This window comes from Lactuca virosa, chromosome 4, assembly GCF_052849685.1.
Source record: "Lactuca virosa cultivar CGN04683 chromosome 4, Lactuca_virosa_CGN04683_v6, whole genome shotgun sequence".
Lineage (NCBI taxonomy): Eukaryota > Viridiplantae > Streptophyta > Magnoliopsida > Asterales > Asteraceae > Lactuca > Lactuca virosa.
Window position 1 is genome coordinate 341,681,108 of NC_136429.1, and position 21,490 is coordinate 341,702,597.

The window sequence follows — 21,490 nt, forward strand, 5'->3', positions numbered from 1 at the left end:
AAAGATAACGTATGGAATCATTATACAAGTCTTATTTTCGTTGATGATTCCGGGACGTAATCATCCTAAGGGGGAGATAATTGTAACGCCCGTAGATCCGGGCTAGTCAATTTAGAGATGATAAGCATCAAAAATGACTTTTTGATGGAAGATTATTTAGAAGGAGTATACTTAACTAAGTTGTAGTATATGTTACAAGGATTCCGTACATATAAAGAACGCCGAAATCCAAGTTATAACGAAGAAGTTATGACCTGTCGAAGTTTCACGACAGAATCGGCACGACACAACGCGACGTAAATAGTGAATTTACGATAGAGCGATATTTAGCCTTAGTGGTCTAAACGAAAGTCGTAGAATACGTTAAACCGAGAGCGTGCATGAAAAGAACGCCCAAATCTGACTTCGTATGAAGAAGTTATGATTTTTCTAAGTTTCGGCTTAACTGTGTACAGCCCGAAGTTCGAATATGAGATCGAGCGATATTTAGCCGAAACAATCTAAACGAGAATTGAAGATCTCGTCGATAGTAGTCCAACGGTGAAAAGACAGACGAAAACGGACGTCAGATGAAGAAGTTATGATTTTATAACGGAGTTTTCCTGTCCCGGCCTACTAAAAATAATATATTAAAAATAAAGTCAAAATTAGCTGACGGAGTCTAAACGAAAGTTGTAGAGCATAATCTCACCTACGCGTGGATATAAAGAACGTCGAAAACGGAGCTCGTATGTGAAAGTTATGAATTTTTGAAGTTCGAGGCACGCATACCAAAGCTTATCCGAACTACGCCCCGCGTAGATCTTCGTACACCCAGCGTACTGCTTGTAGAGGCATTACGCCCAGCGTAATCAGGATTTACGCCCAGCGTAAATCGGGGTTTCAGCCCCTATAAATAGAACTCAAGGTCTGCCGAGTTTTGTTGCTCATTTCTTTTTTCTCTCTCTCTCTCATTATTGCCTCGTTTTGCGTGCAACTTATACCCCGAAGCCTCGGTATCATTCCCGAGACCCGAAGCAAGTCCCGAAGCCCCGAGGATCCTGAGAAGTAAAGTTTCCGAGCCAAAAATCTGCCCACATAAAGCCCGGTTTTGGAGAAAACATCCTGGTTTCATCGAAGATTATTATTTTAATAGACGAGGTGCTGTCCGATCATCGTCTTATCAGGTGAGTGTATAGTTACTTTCTTCTAACACATAAATATGAAGTATTTGCTATGAAATACGTACTATTTGTTAATAAATTGTTTGTTTATCTGAGAAGGATGTTTAATATGAAGTTTTGGCTATAAAATACGTGATATGTGTTAATAAGTTGTTTGTTTATTTGAGATGGGTGTTGAATGCAATGTTTGGTACAGGTTTTAAATAAGTTAAACTGTATATGTATTTTATATCTACGAATATGTTGGGGAAAACATGAGTAGATAAATGATGAGGTATGAAAGATGAGTAAGAATAATATTGGCAGATGCACCAAATAGAGAATGTCCTAATACTAGCAATGCGCTTAAGAATAATATTGGCAGATGTACCAAATAGTGAATGTCGTAATTCTGGCAGATGCGCTTAAAGGATAATGTCGGCAGATGCGCCTAATAGTGTATGTCGTAATCCAGGCAGTGGCGCCAAATAGTGAATGTCGTAATCCTGGAAGAGGCGCTTAAAGGATAAAGTTGGCAGATACGCCTTATGTAGCAATGGATTTTGTGCCAATTCCTTAGGTCAATCCTTAGGAATGAATGAATGAAGGATAGTTGATTCTTAGGGTAAAAACCTTAAGAAATAAAGAAGATAATGGGGATGGATAATTGGGTTGATTGTTTGATGATTGAAATTAATAATAATTATATTACTGTGGGTTGAAAACCCTATATGCTCACCAGGCTCCCAATCCTGACCCACTCAGTTTATTTGTGTCACAGGTGTCGATACGAAGGTGCTTTGCACAGAGAGATTAAAGGAGATGTAAATCACTAGTGTAAATGAATGTATGTTCTGTTTATGCTTTTGGTCTGTATCGATGTGGACATCCCGAGTTTTGTAATAAAATGAAAATACATTTCTTTAAGAAATGCTTTGGTAAATATTTATTATATTTTGTTTTGGGGACAAATTCCGCAACACCTTTTGAAAGATTACTCCGATTTTATTTTAAAAAGCATAAACGAAATTGGTCTTTTCTGGCCGTGAAAATTTGGGGATGTCACAGTTGGTATCAGAGCATTAGTTTAAGCGAACTAGGAATTTGTAGGAAATTTCTAGACTTAAACTTAGAATGCTAAGTAATGATCATGAGGAGTGTGTCTAAAATATTTTAGGTAGTACACCTAAATTGACACGAGCACTAGTTTATTTTAGGAAAGATGCCTAAAATGCCTTTATGTGCTAAATGCTATATGCTATTATTTGTTCGGATCTATGGTTTGTTGCCGACCGGATCTAGAAATTTTATGTGCTCAGGTTTCTAAATGTCTTATTATGATATTAGAACTGACATGTAATTTTTCGAAGTAATGAGGAGGAATATGCGTCTAAACCTTCCTCTATCTATATTCTCGTCTCAATACATCGAACGACCGCTTTGGTGTGCAGAACATTATGGTGAAGACTCGTAGAGAATTGAGTAAATGGAGGAAATGAAAGGCTTATGATAGTGAATGACACCTATCGGAAGATATCGTAAGAGTGGTATCTTGCCTTTAGAATATGTCTGATAAAATGACGGAACGTTTAAAGGAGTACGGTACGTCTGAAGTACACCTTCGATTGGCAGGATAATGGAACGATTGGTGTAATTCTTGAAGTTGTCCCATAATCTGGAATTTCCATCACCAACCGAGTTGAAATAGAATTGATGATTGAAGATACGCATGGAAGAAGTCCTGGTAGAGTCTAGGAAAATTTTATGATTAATTGGACACATTCGTATGTGTTAAATTGTTGTGTGATTTTAGGACTTGGGGACTGCGAGACAATACTTGGGACGAGTATGAGTAGGTGTGAATAGTAGTAGAGATCGATATTACTGGAAGCACATGACTCACACTTGGATCAGGAAAAGTCACAAGGTTACCAAGAAGCTAGTAATTGGTCTCGTTTTATTCAAGTATGTCGTTACCATCGTTTCGGTAATGACTAGTAAGGTGGTTGTTATTCCGACCTTAGTGGTCATATCGAATTGAGTCCGACTACAATGAGTTTGTTACGTGGTTCGGATAACCAAGCTCGATGTAACATCTGACTTAAGTCAGAAGGGTGAAATCAATGCGACCAATTGTATCGCGCTCGTTGTTAAAGAAACTTGCAGCTAGAGATGCTACATGCTAAAATGTGGTTATATCACATTAGAATATGAAGGAAAGTATATTCCATTCTGGAATTTGACTCTAAGAGACTTGAGTCTAAGCGTTGCATCATACGATGAGAGATCATTAGAGCATGACCCATCGGTGTGTTACAATAGATAAAGGAAAATATTTATCCTAAGAAGAAGAAGGAGTCCACAATAAGGACTTATTGTGTAACTTGAAGGTTATAATTGAAAGTCGAACATAGTACGAAAAGCAGATGCAAGATTGAGCATCGTCTGCAGTCAAGAAGCCCTAGAGTTAGATACTCTTTCGAGGAAACATAGAAGTTACAGTTATTACTTAGGATGGAAAGATAACGTATGGAATCATTATACAAGTCTTATTTTCGTTGATGATTCCGGGACGTAATCATCCTAAGGGGGAGATAATTGTAACGCCCGTAGATCCGGGCTAGTCAATTTAGAGATGATAAGCATCAAAAATGACTTTTTGATGGAAGATTATTTAGAAGGAGTATACTTAACTAAGTTGTAGTATATGTTACAAGGATTCCGTACATATAAAGAACGCCGAAATCCAAGTTATAACGAAGAAGTTATGACCTGTCGAAGTTTCGCGACAGAATCGGCACGACACAACGCGACGTAAATAGTGAATTTACGATAGAGCGATATTTAGCCTTAGTGGTCTAAACGAAAGTCGTAGAATACGTTAAACCGAGAGCGTGCATGAAAAGAACGCCCAAATCTGACTTCGTATGAAGAAGTTATGATTTTTCTAAGTTTCGGCTTAACTGTGTACAGCCCGAAGTTCGAATATGAGATCGAGCGATATTTAGCCGAAACAATCTAAACGAGAATTGAAGATCTCGTCGATAGTAGTCCAACGGTGAAAAGACAGACGAAAACGGACGTCAGATGAAGAAGTTATGATTTTATAACGGAGTTTTCCTGTCCCGGCCTACTAAAAATAATATATTAAAAATAAAGTCAAAATTAGCTGACGGAGTCTAAACGAAAGTTGTAGAGCATAATCTCACCTACGCGTGGATATAAAGAACGTCGAAAACGGAGCTCGTATGTGAAAGTTATGAATTTTTGAAGTTCGAGGCACGCATACCAAAGCTTATCCGAACTACGCCCCGCGTAGATCTTCGTACACCCAGCGTACTGCTTGTAGAGGCATTACGCCCAGCGTAATCAGGATTTACGCCCAGCGTAAATCGGGGTTTCAGCCCCTATAAATAGAACTCAAGGTCTGCCGAGTTTTGTTGCTCATTTCTTTTTTCTCTCTCTCTCTCATTATTGCCTCGTTTTGCGTGCAACTTATACCCCGAAGCCTCGGTATCATTCCCGAGACCCGAAGCAAGTCCCGAAGCCCCGAGGATCCTGAGAAGTAAAGTTTCCGAGCCAAAAATCTGCCCACATAAAGCCCGGTTTTTGAGAAAACATCCTGGTTTCATCGAAGATTATTATTTTAATAGACGAGGTGCTGTCCGATCATCGTCTTATCAGGTGAGTGTATAGTTACTTTCTTCTAACACATAAATATGAAGTATTTGCTATGAAATACGTACTATTTGTTAATAAATTGTTTGTTTATCTGAGAAGGATGTTTAATATGAAGTTTTGGCTATAAAATACGTGATATGTGTTAATAAGTTGTTTGTTTATTTGAGATGGGTGTTGAATGCAATGTTTGGTACAGGTTTTAAATAAGTTAAACTGTATATGTATTTTATATCTACGAATATGTTGGGGAAAACATGAGTAGATAAATGATGAGGTATGAAAGATGAGTAAGAATAATATTGGCAGATGCACCAAATAGAGAATGTCCTAATACTAGCAGATGCGCTTAAGAATAATATTGGCAGATGTACCAAATAGTGAATGTCGTAATCCTGGCAGATGCGCTTAAAGGATAATGTCGGCAGATGCGCCTAATAGTGTATGTCGTAATCCAGGCAGTGGCGCCAAATAGTGAATGTCGTAATCCTGGAAGAGGCGCTTAAAGGATAAAGTTGGCAGATACGCCTTATGTAGCAATGGATTTTATGCCAATTCCTTAGGTCAATCCTTAGGAATGAATGAATGAAGGATAGTTGATTCTTAGGGTAAAAACCTTAAGAAATAAAGAAGATAATGGGGATGGGTAATTGGGTTGATTGTTTGATGATTGAAATTAAAAATAATTATATTACTGTGGGTTGAAAACCCTATATGCTCACTAGGCTCCCAAGCCTGACCCACTCAGTTTATTTATATCACAGGTGTCGATATGAAGGTGCTTTGCACAAAGAGATTAAAGGAGATGTAAATCACTAGTGTAAATGAATGTATGTTCTGTTTATGCTTTTGGTCTGTATCGATGTGGACATCCCGAGTTTTGTAATAAAATGAAAATACATTTCTTTAAGAAATGCTTTGCTAAATATTTATTATATTTTGTTTTGGGGACAAATTCCGCAACACCTTTTGAAAGATTACTCTGATTTTATTTTAAAAAGCATAAACGAAATTAGTCTTTTCTGGCCGTGAAAATTTGGGGATGTCACACATGTGTACGGCCGTACACTCCTCTTGATGGAGTGTTTGGCCCGAATGCAACCCGATGAGCCTAAGTTAACTCATCCCTAAAACCAAACCTTGAATGTACTGGGCTTAGAACACTCAAACAGACCCTAAACAATGCTAAAGGATAGCAAAAACGAGTCTAACTGTGATTGAATTGAATGACTGTACAAGATAGAAATTTCGGGTTGTCACATTATCCCCCCCGCTAGAGAGAATTTCATCCCGAAATTAGAGTTTAAGCAATTAAGCAATTACAAATAACTAAGCAAAAAGATGAGGATATTTCAGTTTCATTTGATCCTCACGCTCCCAAGTGAATTCAGGTCCCTGCTTGGCATTCCAGCGAACCTTCACTATAGGAATACGACTTTGCTTTGTTTGATTGACCTCTCGGCCGATGATCTCTACTGGCTCTTCCACGAAGTTGAGGCTCTCGTCGATCTCGATTTCGTCGAGTGGGATTACAAGAGTCTCGTCGGATAGACACTTTTTCAAGTTCGAGACGTGGAAAACAGGATGTATGTTACTTAATTCTTGAGGTAGTCGGAGTTTGTAAGCTACTGGACCGATTCTAGCAAGAATCTTGAATGGTCCAATGTACCTTGGATTCAGTTTGTCACGCTTTCCAAAGCGTATCATGCCCTTCCAGGGTGAGACCTTCAACATGACGCGGTCACCAATCTGGAATTCCAAATGTTTTCTTCTTTTGTCAGCGTAGCTTTTCTATCTATCTCTGGAAGCTTTAAGTCGCTCCCGGATTTGTACAATTTTCTCCGTAGTTTCGGTAATGATTTCCAGACCAGTGAGAGCACCGTAAGGAACTTGACTTCGAGCTAGCTGCGTGTCACCCACTTCAGCCCAACACAGAGGTGATCTGCACTTGCGGCCATAGAGAGCTTCGAAAGGAGCAACCTTTATGCTAGTGTGATAACTGTTATTGTAAGAGAATTCGACAAGGGGTAAATGAGTATCCTATGCCCTTAGTCTATCACGCAAGCTCGCAACATATCTTCTAGAGTTTGAATCGTTCTCTCACTTTGTCCGTCAGTTTGTGGATGGTAGGCTGTACTCATGTCCAGGCTAGTTCCCAAAGATTTTTGTAAAGACTGCCAGAAACGAGAAGTGAATCTACTATCTCGGTCAGAAATAATAGATATTGGCACACCAAGCAGTTTAACGATTTCCTTGAGGTAAGTTTTTGTTAGCTTCTCCATCTTGTCGGTCTCTTTGATTGGTAAGAAGTGTGCGGATTTGGTTAATCTATCGATGATTACCCAAACAGTATCATAACCACCCGTTGTCTTGGGTAACTTGGTTATAAAATCCATTGTAATCCGCTCCCACTTCCATTCAGGGATTTCAGGTTGTTGCAATAAACCTGAAGGTTTCTGGTATTCTACCTTGACTTTGGCACAAGTAAGGCACTTGCCCACAAAGGTAGCAATTGCGGCCTTGATGTTAGGCCACCAGTATAGTTTCTTGAGGTCCAGCTACATCTTGTATGAACCTGGATGAATGGAGTATCAGGTTTTGTGTGCTTCATTCATAACCACGTCTCTATAACCACCGAACTTTGGTGTCTAGATCCGGTTCATGAAACAATAGACTCCATCATCCCTGACTCTGAAGTTTTTATCCATTCCTCTCAAGGTTTCACCTGCCATGTTTTCAGGTTTTAATGACTCAAGTTGAGCCTCTCTGATATGTGTGGACAGATGTGAATGGATTGTCATGGTCAACGACTTTACTCGGCGTCCCGAGTATTCTTTTCTGCTAAGGGCATCAGCTACTACGTTAGCTTTACCAGGGTGATAAAGAATCACAATCGTAGTCATTCAGTAGCTCCACCCACCGTCGTTGTCTCATGTTCATCTCTTTCTGATCGAAGATGTGCTGGAGACTTTTATGGTCCGTGAATACTGTGCATTTCGTTCCATATAAGTAATGTCTCCAGATCTTCAGAGCAAATACCACTGCTCCTAGTTCAAGGTCATGTGTTGTATAGTTGACTTCATGTATCTTTAGCTGTCTTGAGGCATAGGATATTACCTTTCCTCTTTGCATAAGAACACATTCAAGCCCTTGATTAGAAGCATCACAGTACACTACGAAATCCTCTGTCCCTTCAGGAAGAGACAGGATCGGTGCACTACACAAAGCTCGCTTCAGCGTTTGGAACGCTGTTTCTTGCTTTTCCCCCCAGCTAAAAGTTACACCCTTTTGCGTCAGGGTGGTAAGAGGCTTAGCTATTCGAGAGAAATTCTGGATGAATCTGAGATAATAGCCAGCAAGACTTAAGAATTGATGGATTTCTGTAGGTGTTTTGGGTGCTGACCAGTTTTCAGTTGCCTTTATTTTGGAAGGGTCGACGTGTATTCCTTTTGAACTGACCACATGACCTAGGAAATCAACCTTCCTGATCCAAAATTCACACTTTGAAAACTTCGCATAGAGTTTCTCTGATCTAAGAGTTTGCAATACTTGACGAATATGTTGGCCATGTTCCTCTTCACTTCTTGAGTAAATAAGGATGTCGTCAATGAAGACTATGATGAATTTGTCAAGGAATGGACGACACACTCTGTTCATTAGATCCATGAACACAACAGGTGCATTCGTCAATCCGAATGGCATCACTACGAACTCGTAATGACCATAACGAGTTCTGAACGTGGTTTTGGGAATGTCATTCTCCAAAATCCGTAACTGGTGATACCCGAATCTTAAGTCTATTTTTGAGAAGTAGCTCGCACCTTGAAGTTGGTCGAACAGATCATCAATGCGAGGCAGAGGATATCGATTCTTGATGGTAAGTTTATTCAGCTCGCGGTAGTCTATGCACATACGGAATGATCCATCCTTCTTCTTTACGAATAAAACCGGTGCTCCCCGTGAGAAGCTTGGTCTTATGAAACCTTTGCTAAGGAGTTCGTTAAGCTGGCTGGATAATTCCTGCATTTCAGAAGGTGCAAGACGATTAGGGGATTTGGCTATAGGGGTAGCCCTAGGGATTAAGTCGATTCTGAACTCGACTTGTCGTTCGGGAGGTACTCCTAGAAGATCATCGAGAAAAATGTCGGGAAAGTTGCAGATCTCAGGAATGCTCGCGATATCTTTCACTTCTTGCTTTTTGTTTACCACATGAGCTAAGAAAGCATGGTACTCTTTGCGAAGGTACTTCTGTGCCTTGATGTCACAACTAGGAATTCTGATGCTTTGTAAACAATTAACAAGGATAACATTGTAACTAAAACTTGAAAGCATGTATGATGCTTATTAAATGACAACAAAATTCCATCAAATACTCCATACAAACGCTCAAATAGTCTACAAAAGGTTGGAAACCCTAGAAATCCCGGTTTAAGTCCATTATGGACTAGGATTTCCTTATTGGGCCTAATGGGCCAATAAACTTACTATTTTGGGCTTAGAGCTCTTAAATGGGCTCTCGTTGGACCCACTCTCATAAGACTTAACCTTTTTGGGCCTTATAAGCCTAAAATGGACTAGTTTACCTTTAATGGGCCTTATTGGGCCATAACAAATCCAAATAGCTTTAATAGACTCAAATCCATTCCCTTATGCTAAATTGGGCCGTGAACTACTCTAAAGGCCCAATGGGCCGAAAATTATCAAATAGGGCCTCATATTATGGACTCAAGCACAAAAGGCCCAAGCCATTCTCTTCCTTCTCTCTCTCTCTCTCGGCCCAAGTAGAAAACAAAAAAAATGAAAATGAGAAGAATGGTGGGGAGAATTAACTAGGAGATGCCACCTTCCTATTATTCAACATGTAACAATGCTATAATTTACCATACTTCCATGCATGTCAACTCATTATATCTCTCTTCTCCCTCTTCTTATTACTCACGACCGAAGATCACAACACACACACACACATACATTTCATCAACCTCTTTCAAACACACTCTCTCTAGAAAAGCTTCATCTTCTCCATTCAAATTTTCGAGATCTTGGAACATTTCAAGAAGGTTCTTCCACAAAAATCATCATCCTAGGTAAGTTGATGCTTGGATCCATAATCTAGTCTCTTTATTTCATCAAGAATCTCTTCTAAACTCACACAAACTCATGATCATAATTCTAGAAAACTCTAAGTTCGAGATCCACCCAAGAAGGCTTACTAGGACCAAAACTCTTCCATTTCTTTCTTCAAAACCAACAACAACAAGCAAAGGTGAGTTCATACCCCTCTATTTTCGGTTTTCATATGATTTATGGGGGAGAATACAAGTAAAATGTGAAGATCTATGTGTATTTGTATGTTATAGGTGATTTCTTGTGTTTTTGTGGTAAATATGTGCTAAAAATGAAAGATATTTCGAGATCTATAGTTCAAGAAGGAAAAATATGTGGTCTAGGTCATATTTCACTTAACATGTCAAGATAAACTACTATACAAGCTTTAAAATAACACACTACAACATAAAAATTTGTTATTGGACTATTTTTGATAAATAAACAAAAGGTGGGGAAAAAGATGTCATTCACGGTTTCTACAAGGATCAAAAGGTCAAAACAGTCAAATTAAGAGTTTTTATAAATATTAGGCTTTTTAAAGGACTAAAAATGTAAATTTTAGCCTAATGGGCTAAAATTTGGGCTTTTTGGCTATTTAGGCCCAAAAATGCGAAATATCAACTTCAAGAGGCTGAAATGGAAAGTTTTCTCAAAACAGGGGCTATAAACATAAATAAACCTATTTCAGGGGTTAAAATGACCTTATTTATCAAAAGGGACTAAAAATGCAAAGATTTTGGATTTTGGGTAAAAATTGTAAAAATTGCAAAAGTGTGGATTTAAATGCAAATCTTTTAACTAAGGGGCTGAAACTGTCCAAAATAAAATTTTGGGCTTAAAACATTATTTAATTAAGTGTTTAGGCCAAAAATGTTAAGAAAATAGTTCAAGGACCTAATATGTCATTTTTCATAAAAAGGGCTAAAAATTGCCAACTTTACCGAAGTAAGGGGCTGAATAGGTCAAACTAATATTTTTGGTCAATTATGTTAATAATAAAATAATTGGGTCAAAATATACAAAACTTTATAACTTATGAGTTTTAAATAGAAAAATAACTATTTTTATAAATCTATGAATCGTTATAAAACAAATTTGTGATTTTTACGACATATCGATTAAACAACTTCGCAACACTAATACTATACAAAACAAGTAAACATTCTAATTGTTGGGCTTGAGAGATTCTAATCATGCTTATTGGGCATTCATGACACATTAACATGACTTTTAGGCCTAACATAAATAATACATGTTATTGGGCCTCTTGTGACCCAATTACATACTTAAGGGACCCTTAATGGCTTTTACATGCTAATGGGCCTCAGTGGCCATTAGCATTGCTAGTAAGGTCCAAATAAATCTTATGCGAAATGGGCCAACGCACCTTTCATATACTCGACAGCCTTAAATAACATACGTAATTAGTAGGGCCTAGTAGTCATCTTCTCCTCGTCTGTTAGGCTTACCTTCTCTTCAAGTAAACTAAAATCAGGTCATTAATCAAGGTTAATCAAATTCATGTGGATTAAGTGAGTAACAACGGGTGACACCAATAAGTGTCGGTCGTAGTCTGTAGTTGTAATCAAAGTCTCTTGGAGGGAGAGCGAGAGTTTGTGTATAGATCTATACGGGGGTGACTCCCCACACCTAAGCTGTTCGCTACAGTTAGACTCGGCCAGTCTAGGGTGACAAAATCTTAAGATCAATTCCGGTGTTCATTAGAATGCCAAGACATATGAACTAGTCATTATCATGCAAGGTTATAACGATCACATAGAAATCCGATACCATTTAAGTAATCAGGGGAAATCATATTCATTCGCCGTGACGATACAATAATACAAAACAATCATAACTTTTTATCGGAAAACATCGGGTTTTCCGGGGAAACCAATCTTACTCACTTGTACTTTCAAAAACTATAATGCAAAACTACTCATTTATACACGTTTTGAAATCATTCACGCATATACTTACAGGATCATCACAACATTTTCATGAAAAGTCTTATTACAGAAAATATCGGATTTTCTGGGTTTTACGAACGACATAAACTATTTTACATCAAACATACTTATGAACTCACCAACATTATATATGTTGACCGTTTTCAAAATAACTTGTATTCTCAGGTAATCGTTAGAACGAGGAAGCATCCAGTGTGTTGAAAGTTTCTTTTGTAGTTGCTAATCACCAAACACTTTATATTTTGGGATCATGTAATGTAAACCATGTACTTGATGTAAACAATGCCAGTTGTACTATGTAATGTTTGGTGACGAATGCGTTGTGTTTCATGTATATTCATTGTGATGATATTTCAAATTAAGTAACGCGAGGCCTCAGACGTTTCCGCCGTCTGGTTCGGGGGGTGTGACACTTGACGCAAGAAATGATCTGAAGCTTTGTTCAGGATTTGTCCCCGTAAATAACAAGAGTTTCGTTAGTTGGCAGGTTCAGACGAATGACTCTTTCATAGCATAGGATGTCAACATGGTTAGGGCACAACCAATCCATACCTATTATGACGTCGAAACTTTTGATAGAGACCGGCATAAGGTCTATTGGGAAAGAAAAGTTATTCAAGGTAAGAGTACATCCTATGTATATATCGTTGGTGGATTCAAATTTCCCTTTAGCCATTTCGACTGTGAATGTTTCTTTTATTGGTTGGGAGTTTTGATTTAGCAAGTGTTTGAAATTATGGCTCACAAAGCTCTTCTCAGCACCACAATCAAATAGAATGCATGCATAAGTGTTTTTGAGAGGGAAAGTACCTGTGACCACTGCAGGGTCTGCCACCGCTTCTTCGTGACCCAAGGCTAAAATTCTCCCAACTACAACGACATTTCCAGCTTTAGGACAATCTCTCTTGAAATGCCCCACATCACCGCATTGGTAGCATGCTTGACCTACTCCAGCGACAGGTACTTGGTTAAGTGGTTGAGGTGGTGATCTACAAAATCGGGCAGTATGTCCTTTTCTGTTGCAGTTACGACACTGCATTTCCTGGCAATTTCCATTATGGTGATAATTGCACTTGTTGCACTTGGGGAGATTACTAGCATAAGGCTTGGCTGGTGCAGGGTTAGCAGGAACATCAACAGGTATAGTAGCAGCATTGACTGCAACTAGCTGTTGCTTCTTTGAGGATTCCTATGAAGACTTGCCCTTCCTCTTGTTCCAACCATTGTTGTTGTTGTTGTTGTTATTGTTGTTGTTGTTGTTGTTGTTGTTTCCCTTCGGTTGTTCTGGTACAACAACCACTGAGTTTTGACGGATTGTGCCAGCTCTTTGGCGCTGTCAAAAGTAACAGACCTTGAAGCTAAAACACTTGATTGAATTTGGGGCGACAGACCCCAAATATATCTCTCAATCTTTTTTCTCTACAGAGCAACCATATCCGGAAAAAGAATTGCCAAATCACAGAATCTACTGGTATAGGTTGATATGTCAGAACCAACCATTGTAAGACCCCAGAGCTCTTGCTCGAGTTTCTGAACTTCCCCTCGCAGATAGTATTCCCGCATTAGCATGGCTTTTAAGTTCTCCCAGCTTATCGAGTTAGCCACTACCAGAGTAAGTGACTTAACATGGCCATTCCACCACGTTAAAGCTCTATCCGAAAAGGTACAAGCAACGAATTTGACTTTGCTGCTCTCTGGACAGGAGCAGATTTCAAAAATTGCTTCTGTCTTCTCCATCCACTGCCTTAATGCCATAACTCCTCCATTCCCATTAAAGGTCCTGGGTTTGGCATTCGAAAAATCTTTATAAGTGCACTCTCGTGAGTGCCCATGACTCTCGCCATGGTTAGAAGGATGTGCACCAACTCCCGACCCACTAGTACCAGGAGTATTGATATGAGACATGGCAGCCGCAACCGCTGCCGTGACCGCCGCTTGGAACATAGCAACGTCGAACTGAGGAGGTGGTGGCAGAGGTGGCGTCGGTGCTTCATTAACAGTGTTACGTCTTGGATTTCTACGAGGAGGCATCTTTCCCTATAAAAGTTAAAAGATACAAAGATGGTAAGATATCAAGAGTGAATATGAATTTTGATATCTCTGAACTAAACATTTGTGACAACCCGAAATTTTCATTTGTATAAACTCTACAGTCAAGCACTACTATTACTAGTCAAATTCATTTCAGTACATTTTTGGCCGGTTTTCAGTCCGTTTGGGTGTTTTTATTTTAAATTTCGTCAAACGAGCAAATAAATGGAAGTATCCTTTAGGAGTGTTGGGTAGCAAATAAGCAAACAACACCTTGATTAGGTGTTTACGGCCAAACATGAGGAGTTTGGGCCGTAAACTCCTCTTTGACCAAGAACTCATGCATATAGCATGAGTTTACTCCTCACTTTACCCACTTCTCACTTCCTAACTCAAGAACACCCACCATTCTCTCTCAAGTATCATAACATTCTCCTTCCAATCTTCCAAAAATGTAAGTTTTTCTTCACTTGATTTGTTGTTATAACCTTTCATCTAGTTGTTATACATCATTTCATCCATGAATTCTTCATTTTTACTTAGATCTTCAAGTGTTCTTCAAAACACCAAGAACACCAAGAACACACACACTAGTGTTCTTGGCCCTTAAACACTCTTACAAGCTTCATATAAGTAAGTACACTCTTCCTAACTAGTTACTTGCTTAGAATACTTGCTAAACCATTGAAGAACATAAAAAACCATCAAGAACACTTGTGTTTATGGTCAAGGGATATCCTTGAACCGTAAACACCATCAAGTGGTGTTTAAGTGCCACTAACACCTTCTAGGGCTTGGATATTGGACTAGAACCTTGCATGCATGAGCTAGAAACCCCAAATCACGAATGGTTGGAGTGACCATGAAACTCATGGGTGTACAACCGTAAACTCAAGGGTGTACGACCGTAAACTCAAGGGTTTACGACCGTAAACTCAAGGGTGTACGACCGTAAACTCATGGGTGTACGACCGTAAACTCAAGGGTTTACGACCGTAAACTCCCAAGGGTGGTCCAAGGACCGTAAACTCCAAAGATGAGCCATTTTGAGCCCTAGTCCCTTCCTAAGCCTTTGATTCAAACCTAGAACACTTCCTTGAGGGGTATAAGACCTTAAAACACACAAATGTGCCAATTACCATGAGTTTACGGCCGTAAACTCATGGGGGAAATGACCAAAAACCGTAAACACATGTAGGGTTACCAAATGAGAAGTAAACTCCAATGTGAGGCCATGCTCTCCTTAGATGCAACCCTTTAGCACTCCTAGCACTTGAAGCAAAGTGTTTCCATGTATTAAGATGTCTTTACTTGATTAATTAGTTGTTAAATGACTAATTAGATACATTTATGTATCACTACATGTTACATAGGATCCGTGTGTGCGTTCAAGTCCTCACTTGACACCTAGCATCCTACCCGGCACTTCCATCCAAACCACTCACTGCAGGTGAGTTCATACCCCTTAATTAACCTTTTAAATGATTTTAAATGCTTTTATGGGGGGGGGGGGGAATACAAGTTGAGCATTTCTAGTTATTGCTTTAATCACATGAGATTAATAACTAGAACAAACAGAAAGATTTACTACCGCTTTCAAATTGCTATCAAACTTATGGATTTTCAAGTGTTACAAACCTTTTATTTAACTCTTCAAATGTTAAAACTGCTTTTAAACTCTTTTAAACTTTCATTATTTTCAAACTCATATCTACACCCATATATTTATATAAGTAAGACTTGAAGGACTTAGGACTGATAGCTCACCTTACTTCCTGTTCCTTGTTTGGTTGTGGACTTAGGGTATCCTGTTATTTGTCCGAATGTCGTTGAATTCTTAGTTATATATCATATATATATGTGTTGGATATAAAAGCTTTCACTTCAGTTCAGTACCTTTGCGTAACAAAGGCATCCACACAACCATACTATTTAACTATAATAGGTATAGTTAAGGGATTACTACTCACTACTACTATTACAACGACCCATACAAGAGTCAGTACATTTATGAGTCACTACATAAGTACTACATTGAGTAACAATACATGCTATACACTATACAAGAGAATATACTATACACTATACAAGAGAACATACTATACACTATACAAACATTGAATACTATAACCGAATGTGACATACTACTTCTCGATACGACACTTCATCGTGGTATCACTTTGTAACCAGAGTCTCCTGGAGGGAGAGCGGGCATTGTGTGTATAGATCTATACAGGATAGACACTCCCACATCCTGACTGCTAGCTACAGTCCCAGCCGAAAGGCCAAGGGGTGACAGAATGCTACCTCACTATTTATGACCTGCAACGTCATCCCTTATTCAGCCGTCGATCAGCATGGTTACATACGAGTTCACATTCAAACCTTAAATTAACTAAATAAGAATTTAAGGCAAAAATAGACTTTTCGAGGCGTATTATTCATTAATACCACCTGGGGTCTACATTTTCATTACTTTAGACTCCTCGAGGTGTGCTGTACATCTAGTACTACCTGGAGTCCGTATTTTATTACTTTACGACCAGTAGTGTCACCGCTGAGGAAAAATATTAATTTCCCCTATTACACTTATTTTGTAATCACCTTACAAGAGTGAAGTCTAAAACTATATTTTCATACACATAGTTCCACTGGGGAAAAACATTATATTTACAAAAGAACATTATAAGAACAACCGGGTCTTGGTAGAAGACTACTTTTTACTGTAAAACATAGGGCTTTCTAGGGAGTATACTATTTACAAAACATTGGAAATCAATTACTACACTACATTGTTATAAACATTTTTATACAAGCAATGACACTAAATACTTATGAACTCACCAACTTTATGCTGATAAACTCTTTCAAAATAACTTGTATTCTCAGGTCATCAGTAGACAGGTACAGATGAAGCTTTTGAGAAGATGGAGCACATACGAGACTCATTTTTATTTTGATTACACTTTTGGTGTCTTACAAATTATACAGAACACGCTTGTATTACAATTATTATATTACTGCAATGGATGTTGTTGCTTGTCTTTACTATTATGCATTGTTGTGATACTGTACATGACGTCCTCCACCCAGAACGTTTCCGCCGTTCTTGGTTTTGGGGTGTGACAGATTGGTATCAGAGCACTGTTTATAGTGAATCAAGAATATCAACCCATAAAAGATATACAAACTATAAACACATCGGGATTAAAACAGTCTGACCAAGAATATATACTTTTAAATAATAAAATATTTAACTAAGTATATATATATATATTTACATCTATTCGTACCAAGGTCAGTATCATACTAGAACAAAACAAAAGTATTATCATTGTTGAACATCACAATTAGGTTTAGAGACATATAGTCAAACCTAAGGGGATATAGCCTGATCAACTATATATTGTGAGGAGTGACTAGCATGTGCCTAAGAATGATTGTAGTGTTGCAACAAGTCTAAAAGTTTACCAACACTACCACAAAGAGAACATTAGAACAGAATACTATAAGAGTATTCTGCATTACTATAGATTACATATGTGAGAACTAAAAAGGTCGTTACTAGTAGGGCAATAGTTGCTAAGTGGATACTCTAAGGTTACATGCGACTAAGGCGCTATAGACTCGGAATCTGTGATCTTTGCCTTATTTCCTGTTCCTTATTTGGTTGTGGATTTAGAGTTAGGGTCACTTATTCGAAGGTTTATCCTGTTTTGGTTGCATGTAATTGGTATGCACTATGCAAGTATTGAGTCAACTAATAACGATCATCTTATAAGTATCTTAGGTTAGTACGTCTATTAACTATTCTTTCTCCATTCTCGCGTAGATACCATGGCTGACTTAAGGGTTAGCCCAAAGGGTGCCCGTCGCCAGTAGAAGATTATCTGCTCATCCCCTCTCTTCTTAAAAGAATAGCCTTCCTCTTCAGTATCTCTGTTTCACTTGTCTATAAACATTACCAACCTTGAAAGTACTCTAACCAGACTACTAAACTGCCAACATTTTCCCTTATGGTTTGATGTGAGACCTACTGTTAGGTCATTCTTCCTGAACTCATTGTACATCATTAGTACCAGTAATATTGGCAGTTGTCTAATCTATGGGAAAGCCTGTACCCTTATGTTTCCCTACTCTATTGTTATGACTCTATTTGATAGTTGGACTATGGTGATTTAGTCCATGAAGCACTCTCATCATACTTACAATCGATTCTTACTATTGTCATCATCTTTCTAAACTTTCAGTAAAAGATGCCGCCTCGCAAGCGTCCAACTAGAAACACACTTGCAAATCAAACCCCACCACCACCACCCCCTCCGCAGTTCGATGCGGTGATGTTCCAGACAGCTGTGACCGCAGCTGTGACCGCCGCCATGGACCAAGTAAACTCTGGGGGCGATAGTGGAATGGGGACTGGCACTAACTCTAGCCATGGTGAAATCCACCCACGTGCACGGGAGTGTACTTATAAAGATTTCATCAGCTGCAGACCTACATACTTCAACGGAACCGGAGGGATCCTTGCACTGTCCCAATGGATCGAGAGAACAGAAGCGATCTTCGAGATGTGCTCATGCCCTGAAGGAAGCAAGATAAAGTTCGTTGCTTGCACCTTCCTCGAAAGGGCCCTGACGTGGTGGAATGGCCATGTCAAATCACTCTCACTAGTAACAGCCAACGCCATGGGCTGGGACACACTGAAGGACCTTATGACAAGGGAGTACTGCCCGAGGGGCGAAATTCAGAAGCTCGAGGAGGAACTCTGGAACCTCAAAATGCAGGGTTCCGACATAGTGGCTTATACAGCCAGGTTCTGCGACCTGGTGGCTTTATGTCCTAACATGGTCCCCACCGAAAACAAAAAGATCGAACGATACATCTGGGGTCTGGTACCCCCATATCGAGGGAACGTTCTAGCATCACACCCTGCGACCTTTGATAGTCCCAAGGAATTGGCCCAAAGGCTGATTGATCATGAAGTTCCCTCTACTCCATCAACAACTACAACCACTACCCCAGCACCAACCAACGCGACCAACAACAAAAGGAAGCGTGGGGACCGAAGGAAGGGAAAATCAAATCGATCATCTTCCAAGAACCGACAGATGGTGGCTGTCCATGCTTCCATTACTCCAGCTGCCCCTGTACCAGCCAAAACATATGCAGGGAACCTACCCAAGTGCACTAAGTGCTCTTTCCATCATAACGGCCCCTGCCGTGAGATGCACTGCACTAATTGCGACCGGAAGGGCCATACCGCCCGGTTTTGCAGAGCACAACCCAAACCCATCACTCAGGTTCCCGGTACCGGAGTGAGTCAAGCCTGCTACCGATACCGCGAGGCAGGGCACTTCAAAAGAAACTGCCCTAAAGCTGGGAATGCGGGAGGAGCAGGAAGACTACTTGCTATTGGCCACAATGAGGCCGTGGCAGACCCCACGGTAGTCACGGGTACGTTCCTTCTCGATAACTCTTATGCTTGTATCCTATTCGATAGCGGGGCAGAAAGAAGCTTCGTAAACCAAAAATTTAAACACCTACTTAAACAATCACCGCAAACAATAAAAGAAACCTTCGTCGTAGAAATGGCTAACGGCAAGACAGAGAGTTCTCACGAGATTTACTTAAGTTGTTCCCTCACGCTAGATAATCATTCGTTCCCAATCGACCTCATACCAGTAGCTATCCAGAGTTTCGACGTCATTATAGGCATGGACTGGCTGAGTCTTTATCGTGCCGACATTATGTGCTTCGAAAAAGCAGTCCGCCTGAGTCTACCGAATAACGAAACCTTGTTAATCTATGGAGACAAACCCAGTACAAGCCTTCGTATCATCTCAAGTATTCAAGCCCAAAAGTACTTACGTAAGGAATATCGTGCATTCCTGGCACACGTTGTCGATACGAGCCAGAAAACAAAGGACCTAAAAGACCTCTCCGTAGTACGCGACTTCCCCGACGTCTTTCCAGAAGAACTGCCAGGATTACCCCCGCAACATCAAGTCGAGTTCCAAATCGACCTAATTCCAGGAGCGACCCCCATAACCAAATCGCCCTATCGTCTAGCACCTGCTGAGATGTAAGAACTGTCCGGTCAACTTAACGAACTGCTCAGCAAGGGCTTCAAAAGACCAAGCTTTTCACCCTGGGGAGCACCAGTCTTGTTCGTGAAGAAGAAAGACGAATCGTTCCGTATGTGCATCGATTACAGGGAACTCAAAAAGCTTACAGTCAAGAATCGTTACCCTCTTCCTCGCATAGAATATTTATTCGATCAACTGCAAGGGGCGAGCTACTTTTCCAAGATTGATCTGAGGTCCGGGTATCACCAGTTATGAGTGCTGGAGGAGGATGTCTCGAAGACAGCCTTCCGAACTTGTTACGGACACTACGAGTGCGTAGTGATGCCATTCGGATTGACCAATGCGCCCGCAGTATTCATGGACTTAATGAATAGGGTATGCTGTCCTTACTTGGATCAGTTCGTCATCGTCTTCATTGATGATATACTTATCTACTCTCGAAGTAAGGAGGAGCATAGTGATCATTTACGACAAGTCCTAGGAACCTTAAGATCAGAGAAGCTTTATGCGAAGTTCTCTAAATGCGAATTTTGGATCCGAAGAGTCGAATTCTTAGGACACGTGGTTAGCGAAGAGGGAATCCACGTGGACCCATCCAAAATTAAGGCTATTGAGAACTGGTCAGCACCGAAGACGCCTATAGAAATTCGTCAATTTTTAGGCCTCGCTGGCTACTACCGCAGATTCATTCAAAACTTCTCTCGAATTCCGAAACCCCTCACTACATTGACCCAGAAGGGTGTGGCCTTTGACTGGGAAGAGAAGCAGGAGAAAGCGTTCCAAACGCTAAAACGAGCCTTATGTACCGCACCGATACTGTCCCTCCCCGAAGGAACAGAAGACTTCGTGGTCTATTGCGATGCGTCAAATCAAGGGCTCGGATGTGTTCTGATGCAACGAGGTAAGGTCATCGCCTACGCCTCAAGACAGCTGAAGACACATGAAGTGAACTACACCACACACGATCACGAATTAGGAGCTGTTGTGTTCGCCCTAAAGATCTGGAGACACTACCTGTATGGTACAAAGAGCACTATCTTTACAGACCACAAAAGCCTACAACACATATTCAACCAGAAGGAGCTCAATATGAGACAACAACGGTGGGTCGAGCTACTCAATGACTACGAATGAGAAATTCGTTATCATCCGGGTAAAGCCAACGTGGTAGCAGACGCCCTAAGTCGGAATGAATATTCTGGTCGAAGAGTCAAGTCATTAACGATGACTATCCATTCGCATCTACCCGCACAAATTAAGGAGGCTCAGCTCGAAGTCTTGAAACCTAAAAATGTAGCGGGAGAATCCCTGCAAGGAAGGGATAAGAACCTGGAAGTCAAGGGTGACGGAGCCTTATATCTCATGGACCGGATCTGGACCCCGAAACACGGTGGCTTCAGAGACCTGGTCATGAAGGAAGCACACAACACTCGATATTCCATCCACCCAGGTTCAGATAAGATGTATCTGG